The sequence below is a fragment of the Lissotriton vulgaris genome, chromosome 1_1, assembly GCF_964263255.1.
Source record: "Lissotriton vulgaris chromosome 1_1, aLisVul1.2, whole genome shotgun sequence".
NCBI lineage: Eukaryota > Metazoa > Chordata > Amphibia > Caudata > Salamandridae > Lissotriton > Lissotriton vulgaris.
The window spans coordinates 614,469,586-614,496,634 of NC_141685.1; the positions used below are offsets into that span (position 1 = coordinate 614,469,586).

Consider the following 27,049-nt stretch of genomic DNA (forward strand, 5'->3'; position numbering starts at 1 on the left):
TCATGCACCATTGTCTTAACAGGAGCAAAGGAGCGCTGTACAATATTTATCAACAAGTAATGTACACCATAAGTGTCAGGAACGGATATCGGCACCTACCATACAGGTGGATAGCAGAACTACATTACCCAGAAGGCTTTCTGGGAGAAACTAAAGGACATTTAATCACGTGACGCACAGGCTGCGTCGTTCGAGATTCTCGTTCTGAAATCGAGCTGGGTTTGGAGTGTCGAGCCGTCCGTTCTGGTTCCCGCAGCTGCCTCCTGCTTTTCTCTGCGTTTCCCGGCAGGGAAGCGAAGCTCTTGTTTGGGCCCCTTGGATCGAGGCGGCTCCTGCTTCCGCATTGCCTGACCGATACTGCTCGGCTGAGCAGATCATCGTGGACTACTTTTCCCGCTTTCCGCTGTAGCTGCCTGGAGTGCAGAGCCGCCCAATCTGGTTCCCGCGGCTGCCTCTTGTTTTCTTCCACGTTTTTCCCCGGCTGGGAAGCCTTTTCCGCTTGCGGCTGCAGCAGGGAAAGGTATTTTGCCTTTTATGAGTCCGGCGTGACTCATCTGGATTGATCTTTGATCGGAGTTCCGCTCGGCGGAGTGCAAACTCTGGAATTCTGATTTGTTCCACTATTTGGACTGGTGAGAGTTAATCCTTTCTAGGAAGCAGCAGCTGAAACTTCTTGGTCCTGTATATTTGAACTGGTGAAAGTCCTGAATGTACCGGTAAGCTTAGACATCTAGGTGGGATGTACTACGGTTCAGACTGTGTACTTTGTTTTTCCTTTTTAATATAGACTGCCGTATCACATGGAAACGTACTGTATTGCTGGATCAGCTGGCTTCCTGTGAAGTATTTCTTTTTTTTTACCTTGGATAGGAAACAAAACTTAATCTCTGGGAGGCTCCTTGTTTTTTCATATTATCTCTTTGACTCTTCTCATGTGCTCTAGCTGGTACTGGAGTAGGTTTGGTCTAGAAAAAGGGGAGTGCGAGCTAGGGTACGTACATGGCAGGTTCTGTTTAATTTGTTCAGAGCATACATAGATGGTGGTGTCTATAACATCTGTTTTGGTTTCTAGCGAGAGTTTGGTCCACATAATAAGAGAAGCATCTTATTACTCAGAGATGTTCAGGAAGGGTCCATCTCCGGAGCTCATCATTATAGGTGTGTGTCATATACCCAACGAGAATTATTGAGAGTAGCTAGTAATTTCACTGTGCTTAACCCTTGTATCTTCTCGTGTCAGGTATCCCTTCCATTGCTGCTCCCTCCCTTTCCCTCGCTTGATTACCTCTATGCTCTGTGTGTACACCACTAGTCAAGAGTATGGCGAAATCAGGAGGTGGACCCCTTTGAGCATCACCCTGATCCTGAGGAGTTCGATAATCGTGACAATAAGAGATCAAATGAATATCAGTATTTGACCAAAAGAGGATTTTACTGACTTATGTGCCGCCTTTTAAACAATTAAGGAAGCAGCATCAGTCAATCTTTATGGACTTCGTAGTCATATACTCTTGCACTCTCATGTGCCCATCTGGGAGTTCTAACCTCAAGGGCTATGAGGAGATGGCGGCATAGATCAAAGGGTTAGGAGAGTTGAATTTCTCAGAATTCGTATGGAACTGACAAATCAGGTCTCAAGACACTGCCTTCTGCTCTGCACACATGCAGTCAGATGATGTAATGATATTATCAATTATGTCATAAAACGTCATGAGATGTAACACAGGAAGTCATATGGGAAATAATTAGTAGTGCACGGTGAGGGCAAGTTAGTTACTTTAGGGCACGAGTTATAGTTACTTGAGATAACTATAACTGGTGTATTTCTGTGGTTTTGTCAATTTACCACAGTAGGTTTAATTGACATTTTCACCCAAATATAAAGTCCCTTTAACTTTTGTTTTTTTCCAGTGGAATATACTGCCACTGTGTAGTTATAAGGTTGGAGTTTCAATTGGAAAAACAATTTGTTTTCTTAATTCTCTGGCGCCATTCCACAAGTATGCACAAAACTTTCGAAAAAACTTCACCTGCGTCATGGAGTGTTTTGCAGTGATCCATCAAGAGGGCTCCAACAAGTTGGGTCCCAAAAAGTCTGATTTCCTATGTTAATTCCAATAGGAAACCTTGCTCTCCAATACAGTAAAGACGGCTGAATGGAATTACACCACATTTGACAAAAAGTTACAACTTTACTCAGAAAATTTGCTTTTTATAATTTGGGATACACTTCTAAATCTGTTTGAGAACTTACTGTTTAAAGAGGGGCTTGGAATGGGCATGAATACCATATAATATTTGGACATTTGGTGCCCAACTATGCTACTCTGCCGTTTGAAGACTGCAGGAAAAATCCTCTTTATACATCATCATCGCTATTTTTTTGGACTGTTGCTGGTTTTTTTAGTCTGTGCACTGGGACTCTACTGATAAACCTCTAGTGTGTGTGCCTGACCCCTGAAACAGGTCAAAATTGGCTCTTCTTTTAATTGGCATATTTAACTTACCTATAAGCCCCTAATATATGGTACCTGGGGTACCCATGGCCTGTAAGTTAAATGTCACCAAACATAACAAATAGTTTACGTGTCGGTGTAGTTTTGCAGCTTGAAGAGCTTTCTGGATTCACTATGCTGTGCATTATTCCACGGTCTAGTGGTTGGGTCCGGAATGCGTAGTCTTTTCTTTCTTTTTTTTTTGTGTCACCCAGGTGGGCGTCGACGTCCCACCTTTTGGTGTACTTCCTGTGACGTCGGCACGCTTCCTGTGGAAGTTCCCACCTTTGGGCGCCATCTTCGGATTTTTTTTCTTGTTTTGTGTTCTTGTTTGCGTATCCTTTGTCAATGTTCAGTATTCAAGTAAGAGATTTATCCGCTTTGTCCTTCAAGGGGTCTGTTTCTGTATTGTCCTTTTATTACCACTTGCTTCTCCAGCCTCATCTTTCTGGCGGAGGTGGGTGGGTTCGCTAGTGAATCCAGAAAGATCTTCAAGCTGCAAAACTAAACAGACAGGTAAGAAACTATTAGTTTTGCAGCGTGAATCTTTCTGGATTCACTATGCTGTGCATAGAATTTGTAGCGGTTTGTTATGTTTGTGGCGGCTGGGTGGAAGATGAGTGTTGGTTGTTGAATATATGTTGAAGCACTTTCTGTCCTACTTGTGCTTCCTTGATCATTTGTATATCCACACAGTAGTGCTTAGTGAACGTGTGCACTGATGCCCATGTTGCCGCTAGGCAGATGTCTTGAATGGGTGTGTTAGCCAGGAAGGCTATCATTGCCCCTTTTTTCCTGGTAGAGTGGGACCGTGGCCCCTCTGCTACTACTTGGTCTGCCTGTCTGTGGCAAAATTGTATAGTTTGTGCGATCCATCGTGCAATGGTTCCCTTTGTTACTGGTCTACCCATGAAACTGCTTGCAAAGGACACAAAGAACTGTTTGGTCTTCCTGTGTTCCTTGGTTCTTTCTATGTAGTGCATTACTGCCCTTCTAGCGTCCAGAGTGTGCAGTGCCTTCCCTGCGCTTGTGGTCGGTTTCTGAAAGAATCTTGGAATTTGTACTGTCTGCTTGATGTGGAACCTTGACACCACCTTTGGCATAAAGTGTGGGTCAGTTCTCATTCCCACCCTATCATTGTGTATTTGGATGTAGGGTTCTTGTAGCGTTAGCGCCTGTAGTTCGCTCATCCTGCGCAGCGAGGTGATTGCCACCAAGAAGGCTGTTTTCATTGTTAGCATTTGTAGGGTGGCCTTATGAATGGATTCAAAGGGCGCTTTCATGAGCTCGGTTAGGACTAAATTGAGGTTCCATGCCGGTGGTGGCATCCTCTTTGGTGGTGCGATCCTCTTTGCCCCTTCCAGGAATCTTTTGTACTATCTGTGAAGTAAAGAAGCTCTTCCCTGTTTTTCCTCTTTTGTAGGCTACTATCGCAGCTAGGAGTACTCTTAGCGAGGATGAACTTAGTTTTGCCTTCAGTGGGTGCGTGAGATATCTTTGCAGCGATGATTCCCTGGTCATCTTTTGTGTAGCTTTTTCTTGCTGCACCATTGTGTAAACCTCTTCCATTTTGCCACATAGCACCTTTGTGTGCTAGGTCTCCTTGCCTCTCGTAGTACCCGCAGGGTGCTTTTAGGTAACTTCAGGTGTGCAAACTGTCTTCAGGAACCATGCTGCTAGGTAGAGGCTCTCTGGCTCGGGGTGTAGTACTTTTCCGTTTTGCATGGAGAGTAGGTGTTTCCTTTTCCCGAACTTGTGGGGTGCACCCGGTGCCATTTCCATTATCTGTGAGTACCAGGTCTGCCTGGCCCACTGGGGTGCCACCAGGAGCAGAGTCATGTTGCTGGTTCTGCACTTGTTGAGTACTCCGTATCAGAGGTATCGGGGGGTGGGGGGGAGCGTAAGCAAATGTTTTCGACCAGCTTATCCATAGGGCATTCCCCAGGGACCCTTCCCCAGGTTGCCTGGATGCGAAGTTTCGGCATTTTGCATTCTGGCGTGTTGCAAATAGGTCTATTGTTGGTGTTCCCCACCTTCTGAATAGCCTTTGCGTTATCTGTGTATTGAGCTCCCACTCGTGGGAGGCCGATGTCTGTCTGCTGAGCCAGTCTGCTTCCACATTGTCCTTCCCTGGTAGGTGTATGGCTAGCAGGTCTATTTTTAGTGGGATGGCCCATCTCCATATCTCCTGCGCTAGGTTCGATAGCGGGCCTGATTGTGTTCCTCCCTGCTTGTTGATGTAGAACATCGTTGTTGTGTTGTCGGTCTGGATCAACACTCTCTGGTTGTATAGTTTTGTCTGGAAAGCCTTCAGGGCGAGGAACACTGTCTTTAGTTTCAGGTAGTTGATATGTTTGACCCCATCCGATGGAGTACACAGACCCCTCACCCTGAGCTTGCTCATGTGAGCTCCCCATCCCTTCTGGGATGAGTCTGTGGTGATGGTCACCATTTGGGACGGTGGTGTTAAAGGCTTCCCTTCCGTTATGTTCTCCTTGTTACACCACGATATCTCCTCCTGCACTGCTTGCGTTACAACCACTAGATCTTCCCAACTTCCTGTAGCTTGTGACCATTTTTCTTGCAGCCATTCCTCGAATGGTCTCATGTGGAGCCGTACATTTGGGACCAGATGTATGCAGGAGGCCATCATGCCCATGATCTTGCTCGCTGTCCTCACAGTCAGAGCTCGCCCCTTCTGGTAGAGGCGTGTCTCCTTCAGCAGGGCCATTGTTCTCTGGTCACTGGGGAACACCCTTCTCTGTATGGTGTCGATCTGTGCTCCTAGGAAGATTTTTACTTGCTCTGGTTCCATTAAGGATTTCCCCCAGTGAATAGAGAATCCCAGGGCCACCAGTGTACTTGTTATGTTATATTATAAGTGTTTTGTATCGCGCACAATTACTCAAGAGTATCCTGGCGCACAAAGTTACCAAATCCTGGCAAGACAAAAGGAGTTTAAGCTGGAATGTTAAAGAAGGTTGAGTTGTTTTTTGAATAACCTAAAATCGTGAATGTTACGTAAATCCAGGGGAAGGGAATTCCATGCTTTTGCAGTTCACAGAAAGGGACTGACCACCAAGCCGCATTCTTCGAAATCTAGGAGTCACCATCCGGCATTGTGAGGCTGAGCGCAGCGCCCTGCTTGGAGTATAGAATGCAAAACGCTTCGTCAGGTACAGTGGACCCAGGCCGTGCAGGGCTCTGTGGGCCAGAGTAAGAGCTTTGAATTGCACTCTATGTCACAGGGAGCCAGTACAGATCGCGAAGGTGCTGTCTTTCGCTTGATCTTCTGGAGATGTTGAACAGAAGTCTGGCTGCGGCATTCTGTATGGTCTGCAGTTTTTTTTACCAGATAGCCAGGGATGCTAAGGTATAGAGCGTTAGCGTAGTTAATGCGGGAGAGGATAAGCGCTCGGGCGATCGTCTCCTTAGCAGGCCTAGGGAGCAGAGGAAAGAATCGTCTTAGAGCCTTAAGGGTGCCAAAACACACTCCAGTGAGTTTCTTAATTTGTGTCGAAAAGCGAAGGTCTTCTCCAAACCATATCCCCAAGTTCTTAACTGGGGTACCCGCAGAGTTTGGTTGGGGAAAGTCAGGAGGCCACAAAGATTTTCTAAATGCAGGGGGGAACTGACCAAACAAGAGGACCTCCGACTTATCCTCATTGCACTTCAGTTGGGCGCATGCAATCCATTTAAACACCGATGAAAGACAACTCTGGGCCCCTTCGGTCGACAAATCAGTCTTTCCAGGTGAAAAGCAGCTGAGTGTCATCGGCGTAGGATATTATCTTTGATCCTAGCTGCTCCGCCAGAAAGATCAAGGGAGTCAGATAAATATTAAAGAGCAGAGGGCTCAGAGTAGACCCCTGGGGCACTCCTGTAGCTACTTTCCTGGCAGCCGATGAAAAGGGTGGCATCCAGACCAACAGGGAGCGTTCTTCCAGAAAAGATTTCAGCCAGTCCCAAGCTGGGCCGACGATGCCAATGTCCGAGAGCCGTATGAGGAGTAGTTGGTGGGGCACCATATCGAAGCCGGCAGAGATCGAGAAGCACAAAGGCTGCTCTGCCGCCCGCGTCCAGACATTCCCTAATCGCCTCAGCCATTTCCACCAGAGCCGTCTCCGTGCTATATGATGCCCGGAAGCCAAATTGCGCAGGGTGTAAAACACTGGATGCTTCCACAAATGCCTCGAGCTGACGAAAGACCACTTTTTCGCAGACCTTGGACAAAGCCGGTAGGAGAGAAATAGGGCGATAGCTTGTGGATTTGAGCGGATCCAAGGAGGGCTTTTTTTTTTTTTTAAAGTGGCAAGAGCTTGGCCTGTTTCCAAGTCAGAGGAATAGTGGCAGTCTGTAAGGAAATAATAATCCAGGTAACCTCAGAACAGACCACCTCGGCCACTGCCGCCAAAACTCTGGCTGGGCAGGGATCAGTTGGGGAACCCAATTTAAGAGAACCAATAATGGCCAATATATCAGATTCAGCTATAGGCATAAACTTCGTAAAAAGAGGAGCTGAAAGAGTGGGGACTAGGGGGAGCAAAGGTAGAGAGTCCCTTGGCTCCCAAAACCCTGTCCCCAAGCGGTCTTGAATAGTCTGTATTTTGTCAATAAAAAAGGAAGACAAATCCTCACACCATTGAGATGACGTTGGACGGGGTAGTTCGGCGCAAGGAGTAAGAAAGCTTCTAACAATGGAGAAGATCTCCTTACGGTTGTTGTTGGCCTTGACGATCCGCTCAGAAGCTACTCTTTGCCTCCTTAATGGCTGCGTAGTAATTGCTCTAGGCTTCACGAAGAACAGATTTGGCCAGGGGGCAGTATTCGCGACACCATCGGGGTTCAAGTTTTTTGCAACCCAGTTTAAGGACCCTAAGAGAGTCAGAGTACCAAGGTTTAGATGGGGATTGTCTCGGACGTCTGTTTATTCGAAATTTGGAGGCAACATCAGTCCCTTGGCTAATCCAGGAGGTGAAGCTCTCAACCGCTCCTTCAAGACCCGAGACTGCCGGTGGGCGCGAAAGTAGGAGGGCCTTAGAAAAGGCTGGGATATCAATCTTGACACGCGCTGTGCGTGTTCTTTGCATGTCCTGAGTGAACTTGCCTTTATTAGCCAGTCGTCCAGGTAAGGGTATACATGTATCCCTTCCCTCCTTAGGTGCGCTGCCACTGCTGCGAGGCACTTTGTGAAGACCCTTCGTGCGGATTTTAGTCCGAATGCTAGGGCTGTGAACTGCTAGTGATCTTTGTTGATGGTAAATCTCAATAGATGCTTGTGCTGCCTGTTCATTGGGATGTGCAGGTAGGCATCTTTGAGGTCTATGGTGGCCATGAAGTCTCAGTCTGAGGAATGACCTCTTGTAGGGACGTCATTTTGAACTTTTATGTCTTTATGTACTTGTTTAGGAACCTTAGGACCAGGATGGGTCTCAGTGTTTCGTCCACCTTTGGCACCAGGAAGTAGGTTGAGTACACTCTGTTGTTCCTTTCTCTGTATGGTACTGGTTCGATGGCCTTTTGGAGGAGTTCCTTCGCTTCCTTTTGAAGTAGCTCTAGCTCTTTTCCTGACAGCGACCTTCTTTTTGGTTTTCTGTTTGGTGGTGTCTTTTCCAGTTATATGCAGTATCCGAATTGTATGATGTGGAGTATCCATTTGTCTGTGGTTATCTTCTTCCACTCCCGGAAGAAATTACCTAGCCTGCCTCCTACTGGTGTTACATGTTCGTTGATGTTCTGGCCGTGTAACCCTGTGTTGATCTTGTTGTGCTCTACCCTGGGAGGAGTATTGTGGGTGGGCACGTATTGCGTGACGGAGTCACTTACAGGTGGATTGCTGGCCCACTCTTATTTTGTCCACGTCCGTTCGCCCTCCCGCAAAAGGACTGGCCCCGTCGCTGGTAGTGCCTGGTTTGTTTTTGATGTCCTTGTTGTGTTTGGCTGTCTCCCAGATGGGACTGTTGGAAAGTCTGGTGTAATGTTCCTGGCTGGTTTCCCCCTCTTCCATTCAGTCTCCGCGACGGAGTACCCCTTTTCCTCACCCTGAATTGAGAGGTCCCTAAGGACCTTGCAGTTTCGTTTTAATTTTTGAGCTGGGTGAGTTTTTTAGAATGTTGTGCTGCACCTCTGGTTTGAAGCCTGAGATCCTGAACCAGGCCTGCCTTTTGTCCGTGATTCCCAACATCATCAGTCTGCTGGACAGGTCAGCTCCGTCCAGGGCTGTTTTGAGGCAAGAATTTGCCACATTTTTTCCTTCTTCCACAAGGTGTGAAGCTCTTTGTTGGTATTCGTCTGGGAGGTGCTTGAGCAGCTGTCCGATCTCGTCCAGAATTTGGTACTGGTGCCTGTTCAGCAGGGCGTTAAGAGTTTGCCATGCGCCAATGCATGGCTGCATTTCTTTCTATCTTCCTCCCAGTTAGGTCCATCCTCCTGCTTTCCTTGTCTGGTGGTGGCCCTGATGTTGTTGGCACATTTGCCCTTTTCCTGGCGGTCCCCGCAATAATGGAGTAAGTCGTAACTGATCCTCGGATGTAGGTAGGATCCTTAGAGGAGTGTTTATACTTTTCCGTCCTCTGCATCACTGACCTGCATGTTGCCGGTTCCGTGAACGCCTCTTTCCCCTGGGCCATGACGCTCTCAAGCATGTGAAGGTACTGGCTCCTAGTTTGTGTGGGAAGCAGGGTCTCCAAGTGGAAGTCTGCTTTCGGTTTTTCCTCATCTAGCTTGACTCCAAAAGCTGTTGCTAAGTTCTTGATGACCATATCGTAGGCCCAAACGTCATCTGACGGCGAAGGCCTTGAAGGGTACGTGTCCACGGCCTCTTCAGGGATTTCGGTGTCGAGGTCCTGCCACTCCAGGTCCTGTGTCCCCGAGGATCGTCCGCTGATCGTCGTCGCCCTCCTCCTCGTAGTAGAAGGCTTCTTCCTATGGATGGTCCTGGGTCTCAGGACGTTTCGGCGGCTCTTCGGCCTCAAAGTCCTCCTCTTCTTCAACTTCTACGATCACAGTCTTTGGCTTCTACGGAATCGCAAACCTCTTCAACTTTGTCGAACTCCTTTCTTTGTTGGATGTTATCCATTTCGGCCTTGAGCCGTCTCTTCTTTCTCAATCAATCAATCAATCAATCAATCATAGCATTTATATAGCGCGCTACTCACCCGGGCGGTTCTCAAGGCGCTGGGGGAGGGTGGGTCTGTTTATTGCTCGAAAAGCCAGGTCTTGAGCTGCTTCCTGAAGGCGAGGTGGTCCTGGGTTTGCCGAAGGTGGGTGGGGAGGGAGTTCCATGACTTGGCTGCCAGGTAGGAGAAGAATCTTCCTCCGGCGGTGGCTCTGCGGATGCATGGAACAGTGGCGAGGGCGAGGTTGGTTGATCGCAGCTGGCGGTTGGGCGTGTAGAAGGTCAGCCGGTTGTTGAGGTACTTGGGCCCCAGGTTGTGGAGGGCTTTGTGTGCGTGGGTGAGGAGTCTTAACATGATCCCCTTGCTGACGGCGAGCCAGTGTAGGTCTTTCAGGTGTCCGGAGATGCGGCTGTGTCGGGGGATGTCCAGGACACGTCGTGCGGAGGCGTTCTAGATGCGTTGGAGCCTTTTCTGGAGTTTGGCTGTGGTTCCGGCGTAGAGGGTGTTTCCGTAGTCCAGGCGGCTGGTGACTAGTACCTGGGTGACAGTCTTCCTGGTTTCGGTGGGGATCCATCGGAAGGTCTTGCGGAGCAAGCGCAGGGTATTGAAGCATGATGAGGACACGGCGTTGACTTGTCTGGTCATCGAGAGGGAGGAGTCCAGGATGAAGCCCAGGTTGCGTGCGTGATCCGTTGGCTTGGGAGTGGTGCCCAGGGCAGGGGGCCACCAGGAGTCATCTCAGGCGGAGGGCAATTATCCCAGGATGAGGACTTCCGTCTGGTCTGAATTCAGTTTCAGGCGGCTGTTCTTCCTCCATTCGGCGACATCTTTCATCCCTTCGTGTAGGTTGGTTCTGGCGGTTGCGGGGTCGTGGGTGAGAAAGAGGATCAGCTGGGTGTCGTCGGCGTAGGAGATGATGTTGAGGTTGTGTTGGCGTGCGATGGCTGCGAGGGGGCATATGTAGATATTGAAGAGGGTGGGGCTGAGTGATGATCCTTGTGGTACGCCGCAGATGACTTCGGTGGTTCCTGATCAAAACGGGGGGAGGCAGACTCTGGGTTCTTCCGGTGAGGAACGAGATGATCCATTCTAGTGCCTTCTCTTGGATTTCGATGTTGCTTAGGCGCTGCACTAGGGTGCGGTGGCAGACCGTGTCGAATGCTGCGGAGAGGTCCAGGAGGATGAGGGCCGCTGTTTGACCGTTGTCGAGCAGGGATCTGATGTCGTCTGTGGCTGCGATGAGGGCGGTCTCGGTGCTGTGGTTGGCTCGGAAACCAGACTGCGAGTGGTCGAGGGATTCATTCGTCTCGAGGAAGGCGGCGAGCTGTCTGTTGACGGTCTGCTCGATGACCTTGGCCAGGAACGGGAGGAGCGAGATGGGGCGGAAGTTCTGGAGGTCGGTGGGGTCAGCTGTTGGTTTTTTCAGGAGGGTGCTGAATTCTGCGTGCTTCCAGCTCTCCGTGAAGGTGGCGGTGTTCAGGGAGGTGTTGATGATGTCCTTGAGTTTGGGTGCGATGGTGGAGTCGGCCTTGTTGAAAACATGGTGGGGGCAGGGGTCGGTCGGGGATCCGGAGTGGATGGTGTTCATCGAGCTAATGGTGTCTTCGGTGCTGACCGGGGTCCTAGCGCGGAGGGTGATGGTGGGGGGCGTTGGTTCGATGGTGGGGGGCGTTGGTTCGGTGGTGGGGGGCGTGGTTGCTGCACCGAAGCTGTGGTGTATTTCGGCGATCTTGCGGTGGAAGAATAAGGCGATAAGTCGCAGAGGTCTTGCGAGGGTGCGATGTCGTTTCCGGCGCTGGGGTTGGAGAACTCTTTGACGATGCTGAAGAGTTCTTTGCTGTTGTGGGCGTTGTTGTCCAGTCGTTCTTTGAATGCTGCCTTCTTGGTGGTCCGGATCAGCTGGTGGTGATTGCGGGTGGCGTTCTTGAGGGCAGTCATGTTATCAGTGGTCTGGTCGGTGCGCCAGGCCTTCGAGGGTGCGGCAGGTCTTCTTGGAGTTCTTAAGTTCTTCGGTGAACCATGACGTTTTCTTGCTGCCGGGTCTGCTGGGGGGGGGGGGGGGGGGGGGGTCTTCTGTGATGCGAGTTAGTCTGCGCAGTTGGTGATCCACTGTGTGAGGTTGTTGGCAGCTTTGTTGGGGTCCGTGGAGCTGGCGGGGGGTTTCGGTTGAGGGCGGTGGTGAGCTTGTCAGCAGTGATCTTGCTCCAGTTTCTGCAAGGGGCCTGTTGGGGGTAGTGGTGAGTCGTCATTCTTCTGAAGCTGAAGTGGATGTAGCTGTGGTCAGTCCAATGGAGTCCGGTGGAGTGGCTGAAGGAGACGTGTTTGCTGGAGGAGAAGACTGGGTCAAGCATGTGGCTGGCGTAGTGGGTGGGGGTGTTCACCAGTTACTTGAGTCCGAGGTTGGCGAGGTTGTCCAGCAGGGTGTTGGTGTTGCAGTCCTTGTTGTTCTACAGGTGGAAGTTGAGGTCCCTAGGAGGATGTAGTCGGTGGATGGGAGGGTGTGTAGGCTGATGAAGTCTGCAATGTCTTCGCTGAATTGAGCGCGAGGTCCCGGGGATCTGTAGAGGAGGGTGCCTCTGAGTGTGGTCGGGGTCGGTGTGTATCTTGAAGTGGAGGTGTTCAGATGTGGTCAGGGTCTCGTTGGCGTCGGTTGTGATGCGGATGGTGTTCTAGTGAATGATAGCGATTCCTCCTCCTGTCTGGTTGACGCGGTCTCTCCAGGTGATCTTCTATCTGTCAGGATGGCGATGGCGATGTCGGGCGCTGCAGAGGCGTTCATCCAGGTTTCCGTGAGGAAGGCGACGTCTGGTGAGGTTGTGTCGAGCAGGTTCCAGAGTTCGATGGCGTGTCTGTGGACAGAGCGGGTGTTGAGCAGGATGCACTTGAGGTGGCTGCTGATGGTGCTAGGCTTGGCGGGTACGGTGCAGGTCTGGAGGCAGGTGAATTTGCAGGCTTGGCAGGTGAAGGGTCCGTGGGTTCGCTTCGCGGTGGCACGGTAGCAGGCGGGGTTCGGGCTGCTTGTTGAGTGCACAGAGGGTGGTGGCGTCGTAGGTTCGTCGTGTGGTCTGGCGTCGGCGGGAACTAGGGGTCCTGGCGCTGGGCGCAGTCCAGGCGCAGACGGGCTTCCCTTTGGCGATCCTTCGGCGCACAATAGGCGCGCCCGCTGCGCGTGGACTGCCATAAATGGAGAGTGGAGGGGGCGGAGCGAGGGAGGAGCAGCTGGGAGGTGGGAGCGGGTCGAGGGAAACCAGAAGGAGAGGGGGCGGGCCGCGGGAGAGCAGCAGCAGGGAGCGGGGTCAGAAGCGCTAGGGCAGACAGCGATAACAGGGGGCCGAGCACAAAGGGCAACAGAACAGAACAACAGTACAGAGAAGTGTGGCTCACTGGTTAGAGCAGGCAGACCCTGAAGCAGAGGTCAGACCCGGGACCAAGGTTCAATTCCCGACGCGGCAGGGTCTTGAGCTCAAATGTCCATGGACTCGATAATTCTCGCTTCGGTGCCTGACCAAATCATTGGTTCACACTCTGCAACTCTGGGCATTAAGCTTGCTTAATCTCCACAACGGCCCCCCGCAGCGGGATGCCTGGCTTTCACCTTGGGGATGCCCAGTAGGGGCTATCTCACAGGGAAAAGCCAGGACGGGTTCCCAAGGCAAGAGCGGAGATACCCCTTCGGGGGTCGATTCTGGCGCTATATAAGAAACATAATAATAATAATTAGGGCAATACTACGGCGATAACAGGGGGCAGAGCACAAAGGGCAACAAGAACAGAACATTACAGTGCAATCAGGGCAATACTACAAACCACAGCAAGGACACAATCAGGGTAGCGGTACAGCTAGTGCGAGCGGCGGCGGCAGCAGCAGGAGACCGGGTGACTTCCTGGGGGGGGGGGGGGGGGGGGGGGGGGAACGGGCACGCGGCGGGTGGAGCGACTGGTACTGATGAGGTCAGGCTGGCTCTCCATTTCAGCGGTCTGTTCAGTGTTGAACGGTTCGGCTGATTTCTTCGACGTATACGTAGACGTCAAAGCGACCTTCGGGTCCTTTTCTTTTTAAGTCGAGCGTTCCTTTTCAGGGATGTGCTTCGACGACCTTGGCTTTTCGCCAGTCTTCGCCGCCTGGGAGTCTTTTTCGATGGCTCAACCGGGCTGTTTGGCCTTGGATGCAGCTGCGGCAGTCAAGATTTTCGGCGCCATTGCTCCCTTCAAGGACAGACTGTTTTTCGAGAGTCTGACTCAGACTTTCAAGGGTCTGTCGGGGGGCTTAGGGGTCGTCGACTCTCCTACCTCTTTAGAAGTCTGATTGGTCTCTACGACCGTGTAGTCGTCGTCTTCTCGGGAGATGTTGTCCTCCTCATCGCTCGATAGCCCCAGGTCTCGAAGGTACGTCGTTGTCCCTTGCCTTGCATGTTGTAATTGGCTCTTCTTTGTCGCTCTCTAACCCGGAGAGTCTTCAGTGTGAAGGCGGAGCAGACGTTGCAGTCCTTGCTCTCGTGGTCGAACGGTAGGCAGAGCTTAAAAACCGGGTGTTGGTCCTTCTGCGAGTAATTGTGGTGCCAGTTACGGCAGAATTTAAAAAGGTGTCTTGTCCATTATTTGCGCTCAGGGGGCCCCCTGTGTGCGCATTCTCCATTGGACGTCGAAGTTCGACATTCTCCTTCTCCTTCCTCATACGGGCTCGAAGGTGTTGTTCCTCGTCGTTTTCTCAGTCTTTTCCGTGCAAAAATCGACTTTTCTGCATCTTTTTTCCTCCAAAACTCTGGAGCCCCTCAGGAACGATCCAGACCCAACGGTGGAAAAAAGAATCTGAAGATGGTGCCCAAAGGTGGGAGCTTCCGCAGGAAGCATGCCGACGTCACAGGAAGTACACCAAAAAGGTGGGACGTAGACGCCCACCTGGGCAACAAAAAAAAAAAAAAAAAAAAAGAAAGAAAAGACTACGATTCTGGACCCAACCACTAGACCGCGGAATAATGCACAGCATAGTGAATCCAGAAAGATTCACGCTGCAAAACAATCCACCCCTAGGAAGGCCTTACTGTCCATAAGGCAAGGTGTATGGCATTATAAGGTAGGATATGTAAACGTTTAACATGTCCTTAACGTGAAAAGGCCCAAAAAGATGTTTTCACTGTAGCAGGATTGACTCTTCCATTGAAAAGCACTGGGATTCAATATTAAATTTAATGCTGTATCTCCGGCTAGGGAACCTCTACAAATGTCATTGTTTGAGTTTTAACATATTTACCACAAGCCCAATTCACATGGAAAAGTCAGATTTGTAATATACATATTTTGGAAAAGATACGTTTATAAAGTTATTTTCCCTGCCTAAAGTCGCTGGAGGCCCATTTAAATGAGATCTAACCCGTCACCTATGACCAGAGTAGCCCTGTGAGGTGCAACCCAGCTCCCAGAACTGAGACAAAGGCCTTGGTTGGGGGGGGTGGGGGGAGGGAGGAGTGGGTGCAGGTTATCATGGGTAGGGGTGTTCTGTTCCTCTGGCAGGATGACCATCTGGGCTGTGCCCAGGAGCTTGATTAACCTCTAAGAGGTCTACACTTTCACATGCATATGTTAACCAACACCTGGACAGGACCCCTCTTGGTTTCCCCCAGTCAGGTAAGCACCAATCACAGTGAGGAGGAGCTGCCCCCAGTACTGGCTTGAAGTGACTACAGTGGATGGGTTGCTCACTTCCTTGCCCACAGGTCTGTAGTAGGCCCACAGGCCTTGCAAAAGGGCAGAAGGGTTTCACCTTCTTAGATTTGGATAGAGAGGAACACAGTGGAATTGTTTTCAGTAGGGCACACAGGAACACACTGCTGCAAACGTGTGTAGGGCCATAACTGGGAAGTTTTTCTCTATTGGTTAGGGAGGGGACAGGAGTTATCCCCAACCACATGCTAGTGGCAGTCAAATGTGGCACCCCTGGGCACCTTCCTGAGACCATTACTGGATCTATGGAAGAAAGAAGGAGGACTGTACATGCTGTTGAGACCTGTGAGGAGACCTGAAAGGCTGGACCTGCTTTCACTTGTACTAAGGACAAACAAGTGGACTCGAAGGTCACATGGCTGACTTGTTATGCTTCAGGCACACAAAAAGCTGATAGAAGCCCTTTACCTGAAGAGCCCAGCTGACCAGTTCCAACTAGACCAGCCGTGGACCCTGCTGGTAACTTCTAATGGACTTACAAGTGCTGTTCCTGAGGTTCTGGGACCCTCGGCTGAGTCAAAGTGTCCTCCAACTAACTTTATGAAAAACCTGGGCCTTAGAAATGTTTTGGCTTCCAAGACCTCTAAGGGACTAAGACCAACCTATCCAGTCAATCTGTGCACAGGTGCACTGCTCCTGGACCAAAGATCCAGGTTGCTCCAACTGAGCTTTCCGCAGCAGAAAATCCATTTCAGCAGGATGACACTCCTAGACCTTTCTTTGGCTATATCTTGCAGCCTTGTCCTGCTGGAGGAATCAGAGCTTCAAAAAAGTGACTATGTCCAGGGATTCAGGAAGGCCTAATGCTGTAGTCAGTCAGTGCAATGCAATGGGTGATGATCGAAAGGACTATAGAAAAACACTTAACCTCCTGCCAAAAACTACCCTTATGTCATCGTTCTTAAAAATGTTCCACCCCTGCCACTTAACAAGGAAAAGGATTGGAAGCAGCTTAAGAATAAAACTGTATACTGGTTGGCAAAGGCTGCGGATTGGATATGTTGCGATGACTTGTATTGTAAGATAAATAACAGTGAACGTGTTTCATGTGTGGGCTCACAGCCAAATAAGGAAAGTAGCGATTATATCATTGTTAATTTTAGGGACAAGTCCCTGGTATACTGGCTCATGGATCGGCTCCTTAGGAGTCGTTAATACACAATCTGCCTTTGCCTTCCCAACTTTCAATCGCTTTTCCCCCCTAGATCATGTGGATTGACTTTATTTATTGGGCCGGAATCTGTATGGAGTTAAAAATGGTGCATCCTATCCATAGTCTAGTATACAGGTTATTACGGGGGGACAACACACCATCCTCTTTTTTTATTACCACTCTTAAAATTCCTAAACATAAGAAAATGTTGGGCTGCCTTGCATTATCTCCAGCTTTAAATCAATGAATTTATTTGCCTAATGGTTTATAAATATATTTCTTCCGCAGTTCGGCTATGAAACATGGTTGGAAAATGACCTTTTATGTTTTTATTATTCCCACAGTGATTAATTTTGAAATTTTGTCAAACAACAAGAGTGTCAAAAAAAACAGGAAATTAGCACAAAATCGGAGATGAAAATCTTCCTATAGGATTCACATTGGAAATCACTAGGAGTTTTATTAGAAGCCCTCACTCACCACCCTGGGTGGTGACATGCTTCATCATCGGGCCCACCAGGAGAAGCAGCACACTGTTGCAGAGAAGAGCTTCATCAAGCCAAATTGCAGTTGTGCATGTTCCTAGTGAAGCCGGTGACTTTTGGTGGCAAAGCTCGGAGTGGGAGAGATTCAAACTTTGCGGCCAGGGAAGGTCCCTCGTCTGCTGAATGCTTTTGGTTCCTTCACCCTGTGAAAATGTCTACATTCGGACTTAGTCAGTCCGTCAGAAAATCTTTATTCAGCTGTGGCCAGTCATAAAAGAGTACATCTCATAAATAATACATTTAGTAGTAGAACACAGAAAGATTAAGGAGTAGTTTCTGTCCTGTAACTCCAGTTCTGTAGTAGGGGTATCTCTGTTATAGTCATAATCTAGTGAATAGTCCCGCCCATGTGCGTGGACCCCGGCAATAAAAATAATCTCTTAAGTTGTCAAATCATGCAGAACTGCAAAGACACTTAAGAGAGAATTTAAAGACAAATAATGCAGCCTGTCTCCACAGGCTACACTGTCCAGTACTTTAACTAGAAATTCCACCAAACCATACCACACATAACACAGCCTGCCTAGTTTCTTCCATAGAGAAACTTGCCTCTACCAGTAAAAGACTCTGGAATGATAGAGAGAAAGGCATGGACAGACAAGCCCCATAGGCTGCCATTATGTGGCTTAAATAGGATACTGTGCCTTTAAAAGAACTTTCCAGAACTTCTCCCAGTATCCCAGAATGCACAGCAGGTCCCTTTTACTTTCAGTTCTTTTTGAAGGCGTAGTACGCCAGACCTGTAGCATTCCTTACATGAATATCTTTCTCCACCAGGGAGGAGGGTGGGCGCTTATGACTATAACAGAGATACCCCTACTACAGAACTGGAGTTACAGGACAGAAACTACTCCTTCTGTAGTAGGGGATCTCTGTGTATAGTTATAATCTAGTGAATAGAATCGCAAGCCCATCCCCACACCAAAGCGGCGGTGGAGAGAAGAAAATTAACACCACTATTGTGCGAACAAATTCCGCAGCGAAGCCTGCCCAACCTGAGCATCTGCCCTGGCATCAGTGTCCAGACAGTAATGCTTAGCAAAGGTATGAACCGACTTCCAAGTGGCCGCCTTGCAGATCTCTGCAATCGGAACATTACGGAGTAAAGCGGTCGTGGCAGCTTTGCCCCTGGTGGAATGAGCCTTCGGTTTACCGCCTAAGGTCTTATTAGATTTTTGGTAACACAACTGTATGCAGGACACAATCCACCTAGAGATGGACTGCTTCGAGGTAGCAAGACCCGTCCTGACCGATCCATAATTGACAAATGGGGTTCCTTCACTGACCTTGTTGGGAGTGCTGTTCCTGTTTGCCTGTCCGTTTTCTGCCCACTTCGCCACGCCTCGCGCCCCCCGCTTCGCGGGAGCCGCTCGCAGGCTAAAGACTTTGGTGGGGATCCAGCCCTTGGATTTCCGCATGTGCATTGGAGCACCAACGCGCCCTCAGTGACATTCCATCTTGACACCAAGGCCAGAGGCGGGACTGCGAGGACCAGCGTGCTCAGCGGCGCTGATCGGCCGCAGCTGGTCCTCTTCCCGCCCCCTCCACCCGTTAAAATCACCGCGGAGTGAGAGCTGCTTGGGTTCCTTCACTGACCTTGTTGGGAGTGCTGTTCCTGTTTGCCTGTCCGTTTTCTGGCCACTTCGCCACGCCTCGCGGCCCCCGCTTCGCGGGAGCCGCTCGCAGGCTAAAGACTTTGGTGGTGATCCAGCCCTTGGATTTCCGCACGTGCATTGGAGCACCAACGCGCCCTCAGTGACATTCCATCTTGACACCAAGGCCAGAGGCGGGACTGCGAGGACCAGCCTGCTCAGCGGCGCTGATAGGCCGCAGCTGGTCCTCTCCCCGCCCCCTCCACCTGTCCTTCTCCCTGATAATCAGTGACAGTAACGCGCGCGCGTAGACCGGGCTAAGAGCGGGCCGTTTGAGGCCGTTCGAGGACGACAGAGGACGGCCCTGGCCCTGAACCCCTGCATCATCGCCTCCTACTCATTGGCAAGGTAGGCGGCACTGTGATTCCCCTCCTCTCTTCCAGCATAGAGTGGCCGGCCACAAGACCTAATATTTACTCTCTCTGAGGGCCACTTTATTGTATTTGGCTCCACAGTGCAGATGTCAACCATGCGCAATAGAACCAGAAGTAGCACCAAAAAAGCTATGGCCGTGGAACAAGTGACTGGACCCATAGACCATTTCATTTCACGGGTAAATGAAACCATCGACAAGAGCATCATCCTGTTGGAAAAAAGAGTTTCCTTGGATCTTATGAACGCTAAGCGCTCGTCTTTGGGCTCTCTTGCAACTGCAAATTCTCCCTCCCAGCCAGTTTCGAACAATTGTTCCCTACCTCTACCCCTAACTACTGCTGGCACGTTCACAGTCCCGAACGCTGTCGATTTATCAGTGACTCAATCTGACTCCGACCCGTCTTATGTTGACCTTGAGGCCACTCCAGATCTAGAAGCCTGTCAGCTACCTGATAAGCCAGAACTGAGTGCAGATAGGCAACCTGACACAGGAGCGGCTCCTGCATTGATTGATTCAGGGAGAAGGGTTACTATTTCTACAAAGGTTGTGCCTAAGACCAAGACTAAGGAAAAACCCAAAACTAAAGCTAGGAATCACAACCGGATTTCGCCCACCCCGAACTTTGCATCAGGCATACCCTGTTGGGTCGAAAATATGGTAATAGATCTAAAATCGGATCTTGAAGCCACAATAGCAGCGCAAATCAAGCCCTTAATCTCTAAACTTGATAGACTAACGTCGCTAATAAATTCGAATTGTGCTAATAAGATGAGTGGGGTTGGGCCCACGCAGCCGCAAGGGACAAAAGAAGCACCTTCCAAAAATATACCTTGCACCAAGCACGTAAAAGACCCATCCATCAAGGCTAATACTCCATTAGCTAGCAAGGCACCAGCTATACAACATTTGACCCAAACAGGGCACAATCCTGCTTTACCCTTACCTACCCCTAACGTGGTGGGCTCTGCTCCAGCATTACAAACATCTACTGGTCTAACTAAACCAGGCAACTCACAAGCCAAAGACCCAAATGGGAATTCCACCAACTCAACAGTATCTTCTTCCTTAAACAAGCCTCAAGGTTCTAAGTCAAAGCAGGCGCGCTTTAAGACAATCAGCCTGCCACCAGAAGTCTCCCCCTTTGTGGTTGTTTTGACGGCCGTTCCGCCACTGACGGAGGGAGTAAAAGAAACCTTCGTAGAGCTAAGAAATAAATGCGTGGCTCCAGTTACACAAACCCCTACCTAGCCATATGAGTGGCGAAATTCTCTCTGTACGTAGAGGGGATTGGGTGGGCAGGAATACGAAGACTATAGCAGGCGATGTAATCACAGTTAACTTCAGGGATATAGGGGCAGCTAGTTATATATGTAACACACCTAACAGCGGACCTGCTACACAAATCAATCCTCTCCCCTTGTCCTACTTTCTTCCCATGCCCCCAAGACAAAATTTTCATCGGCCTGTTTTCCCAAATAGCAGAGGGTTTATGCATCCTCCACAACATACCACCTACCAATGGCAGCAACCTCTACATTTTCCACAACCTCCACAGCATACTACTATTCAGTGGCAACAACCTTTTCAACCTCCACAACCCCTTCATCATCCTACTCAGCAATGGCAGCAACCCCTTCAGCCTACACAACTTGCTAACCACCAGTGGCAACAGCCGTGGCAAGGATTGCCCCCTCCCTTTGATCCCTTCGTTTCACAGTTTGCCCATCCAAATAGATTTTGCGTGTTAGATGAGGTTGATTGACTTAACCTCTTGGAAACTTCAGCCCTAATCCCTGATATTAATAGGGATATGGAGGATGTTCCCTTAGCCATCCCTCATCCTATGTGTCCCGAATCTCCAACAGTGGTAGCTGCTAAACCACTATTCCATGCTCCAACTAAGGACTGCGAAGACCTAACCAACCCCCAAACTACTACCAACATTGGAGGTAAACTAACATATGGTGAAATAAAAATTCTTAGTTGGAACCTTGCGGGGATTACTAGGAAATTAGGTTTGCCTGAGTGGAACGTCCTGATTGCAGCCCATAAGATCTGTGTATTCCAGGAGACCTGGAGCACTGAGCCACTGTATCGGGTTGGGTTTGTTACCATCTTTGTACCAGCTGAAAAACCCAAGCAAAGGAAGGGGCATCCCTCAGGGGGGCTTATCATTTGGGTAAGCATCTCGCTCAACTGTCGAATAACCATCAAGCGGACAGATAACCCAGATATCCTTGGTATTTCTCTATCTGGCCATCGTGGTGGATTAACTTTAGATCTCTACGATGTCTATGCTAGAGGTTCCAAAAATGGGTGTACTTCACCTGTAATATCCGAGCTTGAGGCCCAACTTGGGGATCATAGAGAACCTGATCACACTATAATAGCAGGAGATTTTAACTGCACATACGAGCCACTTCCCCTGGAAGGAATACCTGATCTAGGAGAAGAGGACAGTAGATGGGGTATTCCCACACTCTCTATCCCTCCTATCAAGCGCTGGACTCGTAGTGCAATACAGCTAATTGCATTGACTCTAGAGTTCGGACTAAGAGCAGCTAATGGCCGCACATCTTCTGACCGGATGGGTGCCCCAACATTCAACAGAGTTGGTCATTCCTCGAGGATTGACTATATTCTGTTGGACCAGGGGCTTTGGAGCTCGGTTATTGATATGGTCATTATACCGACCATAGAGAGTGACCATAATTCACTTTCTTTATCTATAATGAATCCCTGGTCCTCTGGAGTGCCGTTAGTACCACCGAATCGTCCACAGGGGGTTACTGTCTCCTCTTGTGGAAGACGCCTTAAGTGGAATAAAATCGAGCAATGTTGATAAACTCTCCACTATCGAAGAAGTGCTTAAAGTCTCACAAGAAGAAATCAGTTCCATAGACCCACTTATGGCAGCAGATAGGGTAACACCTATATATGAAGCAGCCATAAAAACAATAGGGGATATTTTTTGGGTAAAAGGGACCGCAGGGAAACCATGCCCCAAAGCAAAACTAAAGGGAGACACGACTGGTAGTCTGCATCATGTAGGAAAGCCAAAACACGCCTAATTGAGGCGGTCAAGGGAAAGTCCCAACCACTAATACAGATGGCCAGGCAAGAACATAAAAGAGCATTGGAGCTAGCTAAAAGGGAGTGGGAAGATGCCTACTGGTCAACTCTCAAAGAAGCTAGCTCTAAAAAAAGACTCGAAATGGTTCTGGGATACCATAAGAGCCCGTAATAGACCAGATAGTGATCTGATAACTTGTAATATCCCAAGCCAGGCGTGGGTCGATCATTTCTCTAAACTTTATACCTGTCATGATGATCCGGATGAGGGTGGGGTGGTTCTACCTTTGTTCACCCCAAATTATGTAATCCGGCATACTGACTTTAACTTTACGATCAAGGAAGTGAAATATGCAATAAGCACTATTATTCCACAAAAAGCGGCTGGTCCCGATGGCATTCCTGGTGACCTCCTAAAGTCTGACAGTGCAAAATGGGGTAAATTGATTCACTCCCTCCTTGTTGCCATTTGTAAAGGTGCCCCTATTCCTTCATCGTGGAAAGGGGCCGAGGTGGTCCCTATTTACAAGAAAGGATCAAGGGATGATCCATCTAACCATAGGCCGATCAGCTTGTTAGACATTGGCCAAAAAGTAGTCGGCAAAGTCCTGTTAGTCAGAATTTTAAATTGGGTAGAAGAAAACAAAATCCTTTCTGACTTTCAGGCAGGCTTCAGAGTGGGCACTGGGACGATTGAGCAAGCCTTTAGGCTCATGATGGTGTATTGGAAGGTGGTGGTCATAGGCAAGGGCAGTCTTTATCTCGCGTTTAATCGATTTAAAGACGGCCTTTGACCTTGTACCTAGGGAATCACTGTGGAAAGTACTCGCTGACATGGGGCTGCCCCATTATTTGCTGTCCCTACTAGTTAGGTTGCACCAAGATGGCTTTGCCCAAGTCAGGTGGGGCCCTGGAGGGGGGAGAAAACGGGTAGTATCCCGGTTGAGAGGTTTCTGCCAGGGATGTGTTCTAGCTCCCACCCTTTTCTCTCTTTACATCAATGGGGTGGTCGAGCATCTCCTGAAACATCCTTCTGACGAACCATCCCTGGCTGGTGAGCGCATACCGACCCTCCTCTTCGCGGATGATACGCTTCTAATTTCTAAATCCCCAATGGGACTCCAGAGACTTTTGGACAATTTTCAATCCTTCTGCACCAAACGAGGTCTGGTAATAAACACAAATAAAACGAAGTACCTTGTGCTGAATCCACCTAAACAACAAGTTCGCTCTCCCACTCTGAACGCCGAGCTCTTGGAAAGGGTAGAGGTCTTTGACTATCTTGGGATACGCCTATCGCACAAAATGGACTGGACCCCACACTTGGATAAAATGTTGATGAGTCACAAAAGGATTACAGGAGCCCTTTTGAAAGAGCAACGATCCTGCACAACAAGGCCTATAGCTACAGTCCTCGAAATTTATTCAGCTAAAGGTGTTAGCTCTGCCCTCTATGGGGCCGAACTTTGGGGCTCATCCACCACTGATGCACTGCAGAGATCTGAAAACAAATTCTGTAGAGCAATTATGTCCCTCCCACAAGGCACCCCTACACTTCCTTTAATGCTGGACTTAGGCTGCTCCCAGATTGATGATGTTGCAAAATTTCGTCCATTACTGCTATGGGCACGTATCTGGCGGGTGGAAGAACTAAGCGGATATGCCAGAGGTCTAGCAGAAATCATGTCATCGCCAAGTTGGCATAAAATCAAATGGCTAAGAGACATGAAGAGCTTACTAACAAAGTTGGGCCAAATTGAATCATGGTCGAATAGAACTTCACCCCCGAAGCTAGTCCTCAAAAAGCTTCACTGGGACTGGATTTGCTCACAAAGGAATTCTAGTACCACCTTGGGCAGGCTCACAGAGGATTTCCTGAGGTTTAAAGACTGTCCTAGACGGGAACTGTACCTTGATGTAATTAGAAAACCCTTTGATAGGGCCTTGTACTTCAGGTTTAGAGCGGGAACCCTTCCCCTTAACTCTTTTACTGCAAGATGGAAATCCCATATGGAAATGTCCGAGTTATGCCCAGCTTGTCTCGCCAAACCGGAGTCATTGGCACATTTCATGTTCGAGTGCAGCGAGTACGCAACTCCAAGGAGGGTCTGGCTTAAAAACTTATGCCGCCAGTTGGGCACTAGGAGTCATGAGGCGGCAATTGGGATACTTATATCCTATAGTAGTGTACCCTATGCTTGTGCCCTAGCCACATTTCTAACATGGGCTTGGGCTATTCGAGCCAAAAGGCTAAAATCAACTGTTTAATTCTATTTTTAAAAAATGTCTTAACTGAATGAATTGTCACTTTTTTTCGACTTAGCAATCTGTAAAAACTCAATTAATTAATTTGCTAGCTTTACTTGTGCAAACAATTATTATTGAAACTACTGTCCTTTTCATTGTTATGCACACAGACAAAAAAGTCTTTTTTAAATCTATTACTGTTTTTTCTTGAACTATATGATCTACTGAGTTGCTTTTATGATAATTGTTTTATCGAAATAAAGCTTTTTGACTTGACTTGACAAATAATTGGTCTGACCTACGAATAGCTTTGGTTTTATGCAGATAAAATTTCAACACCCTCCTAACATCCAGGGAATGTAGAGACCTTTACGCTGGAGAGGAAGGATTCTGAAAAAACGTAGGCAACGCTATGGTCTGGTTGACATGAAAATCAGAAATAACCTTGGGAAGAAATTTAGGGTGAGTACGCATAACAACCTTAGCAGCATGAAATACAGTATAAGGTTCTTGGCAACAAAACGCCTGAATTTCACTCACCCTGCGGGCCGATGTAATGGCCACGAGGAACGCCGCCTTCCAGGACACGTGCTGCAACGAAGCCTTATGAATAGGTTCAAAAGGCTCCTTCATCAATCTGGACAGCACAACATTCAATTCCCATGAAGGAGAAGGAAGCCTGACAGGAGGGAACACTTTCTTCAAGCCTTCCAAAAAATCTTTGATCGCAGGGATCTGGAAGAAGGATGTCTGTGAAGGGCATTTCCTGTAGGCAGTAAATGCAGCAAGATGAACCTTAATGGAATGAACATTAAGTCCGGACTGCGCCAAATGTAGAAGGTAAGGAAGGATGACGTCTTCCTTGCACGTCGTCGGGTCATAGTTCTTGGACTTGCACCAGATAAAGAACCTCTTCCACTTGTAAGCATAGGAGGTCCGAGTGGAAGGTCTCTTGGACTCCTTCAGTTTGTCCATACAATCTTCGGGCAGATTCAAATGGCCATATTGCACTATCTCAGGAGCCATGCCGCCAAACTCAAAGACGAGAGGTTGGGGTGCAACATCTGCCCCCCGAACTTTGTGAGAAGGTCCGGCCTGCACGGCAGCCGTATGCGAGGAAGGAGAGACCGGTGAAGCAGGTCCGTGAACCACCACTGTCTGGGCCATTCCAGGGCAATGAGTATCATCAGAGACATGGACCGGGCCAGCTTGATGAGTACCGCCGGAATCAGGGGAATGGGTGGAAAAGTGTACAGAAAGCTGTTCGACCAGTTGATCCATAACGCATTCCCCAGCGTCCCCTGCTGGTAGTACCTAGAGGCGAAGTCTCGGCATTTGCGGTTTTCGGCGGTGGCGAACAGATCCACGTCTGGAGTCCCCCACCTTGTGAAGACTTCTCCTAGTACTTCGTCGTTCATGACCCATTCGTGGTTTTCCTGAAGCAGTCTGCTCAGTGCGCCCGCCTGAACATTCTGCACACCTGTCAGATGGGTAGCCGTTCTCGTCAGTCCTCTGGCCAGAAGCCAGCGCCAGATCGCCTGAGCCTCCTGTGACAGGGTGCGTGATCTCGAACCACCCTGCTTGTGGAGGTAATACATCGTGGTCGTATTGTCCGTCTGTACAAGCAGAGAGTTGGTCTGAAAGGACGGAAGAAAGGCCTTCAGCGCCAAGTGAACAGCTCTGAGTTCCAGGAAATTGATGTGATATGTGGCCTCCATCAGGGACCACGTTCCTTGAATCTGTAAGTCTCCGGAGTGCTCCCCCCCCACCGTGGAGAGAAGCAACCGTCACGACAGTCTACGTGGGAATGTCCTTGTGGAAGGGAACCCCTCTGAGGAGATTCTCCGCTGAACACCACCACTTCAGCGACTGAAAAGCATGCAGAGACAGTCGTATATTGTCGTCCCAAGATCCTTTCCTCTGATCCCACTGGTCCTCCAAGCACTCCTGCAGAGGTTAAATGTGCAGCCGTGCGTGAGGAAGATACAAGAGGCCATCGATCCCAGTAGAGAAGACACCGTCCTCACTGTTGTAGATGGAGTGGTCATAAGAGCCTGAGCCTTCCGAAGGAGCGATAATTGTCGCTCCTCCGAAGGAGACACGCTTGCTGACAGCGTATTGATGGAGGCTCCCAAGTACTGTATGCATTGGACCGGAGTCGGGACAGACTTGGACATGTTGATGTGCAACCCCAGCTTGTTCAAGGGAACGCACGTCTTCTGGAAGTGTGCTCGAGCTTCCGAGAAGGAGGCCTTGATCAACCAATCGTCCAGGTACGGGCAGACAAACAACTTGTTCTTCCTCAGGTGTGCTGCTACCACCGCCATGCACTTCGAGACGTTCTCGGCGCAGACTTTAGTCCGAATGGGAGTACTGTGTATTGATAATGTTTGGCGCCGACTTGGAATCGCAGGAACTTCCTGTGTTTGTGTGCAATGGGCACATGGAAGTACGCATCCTGGAGGTCTATAGCACATAGCCAGTCTCCCTGTTCAACTGAGGATAAATCTGATGCAGCAACAGCATGCAAAACTTCTCTATGCAAATCCACTTGTTTGCTTGTCGCAAGTCCAGAATGGGCCTGAACTCGTTCTTGTCCTTGCGAACCAGAAAGAACCGTGAGTACAGACCTCTTCCTCTGAGACAGAGGTACGTCTTCTATCGCCCTTT

The 27,049-nt window shown here is 49.2% G+C and overlaps 1 protein-coding gene across 2 annotated transcripts in view; it reads right to left on the minus strand.

The window, feature by feature from the left end:
• The window catches only part of ZZZ3 (zinc finger ZZ-type containing 3), a 430,359-nt gene that overhangs the window by 256,160 nt on the left and 147,150 nt on the right, over positions 1–27,049 (minus strand). The gene's annotated exons all lie outside the window — the stretch shown is intronic.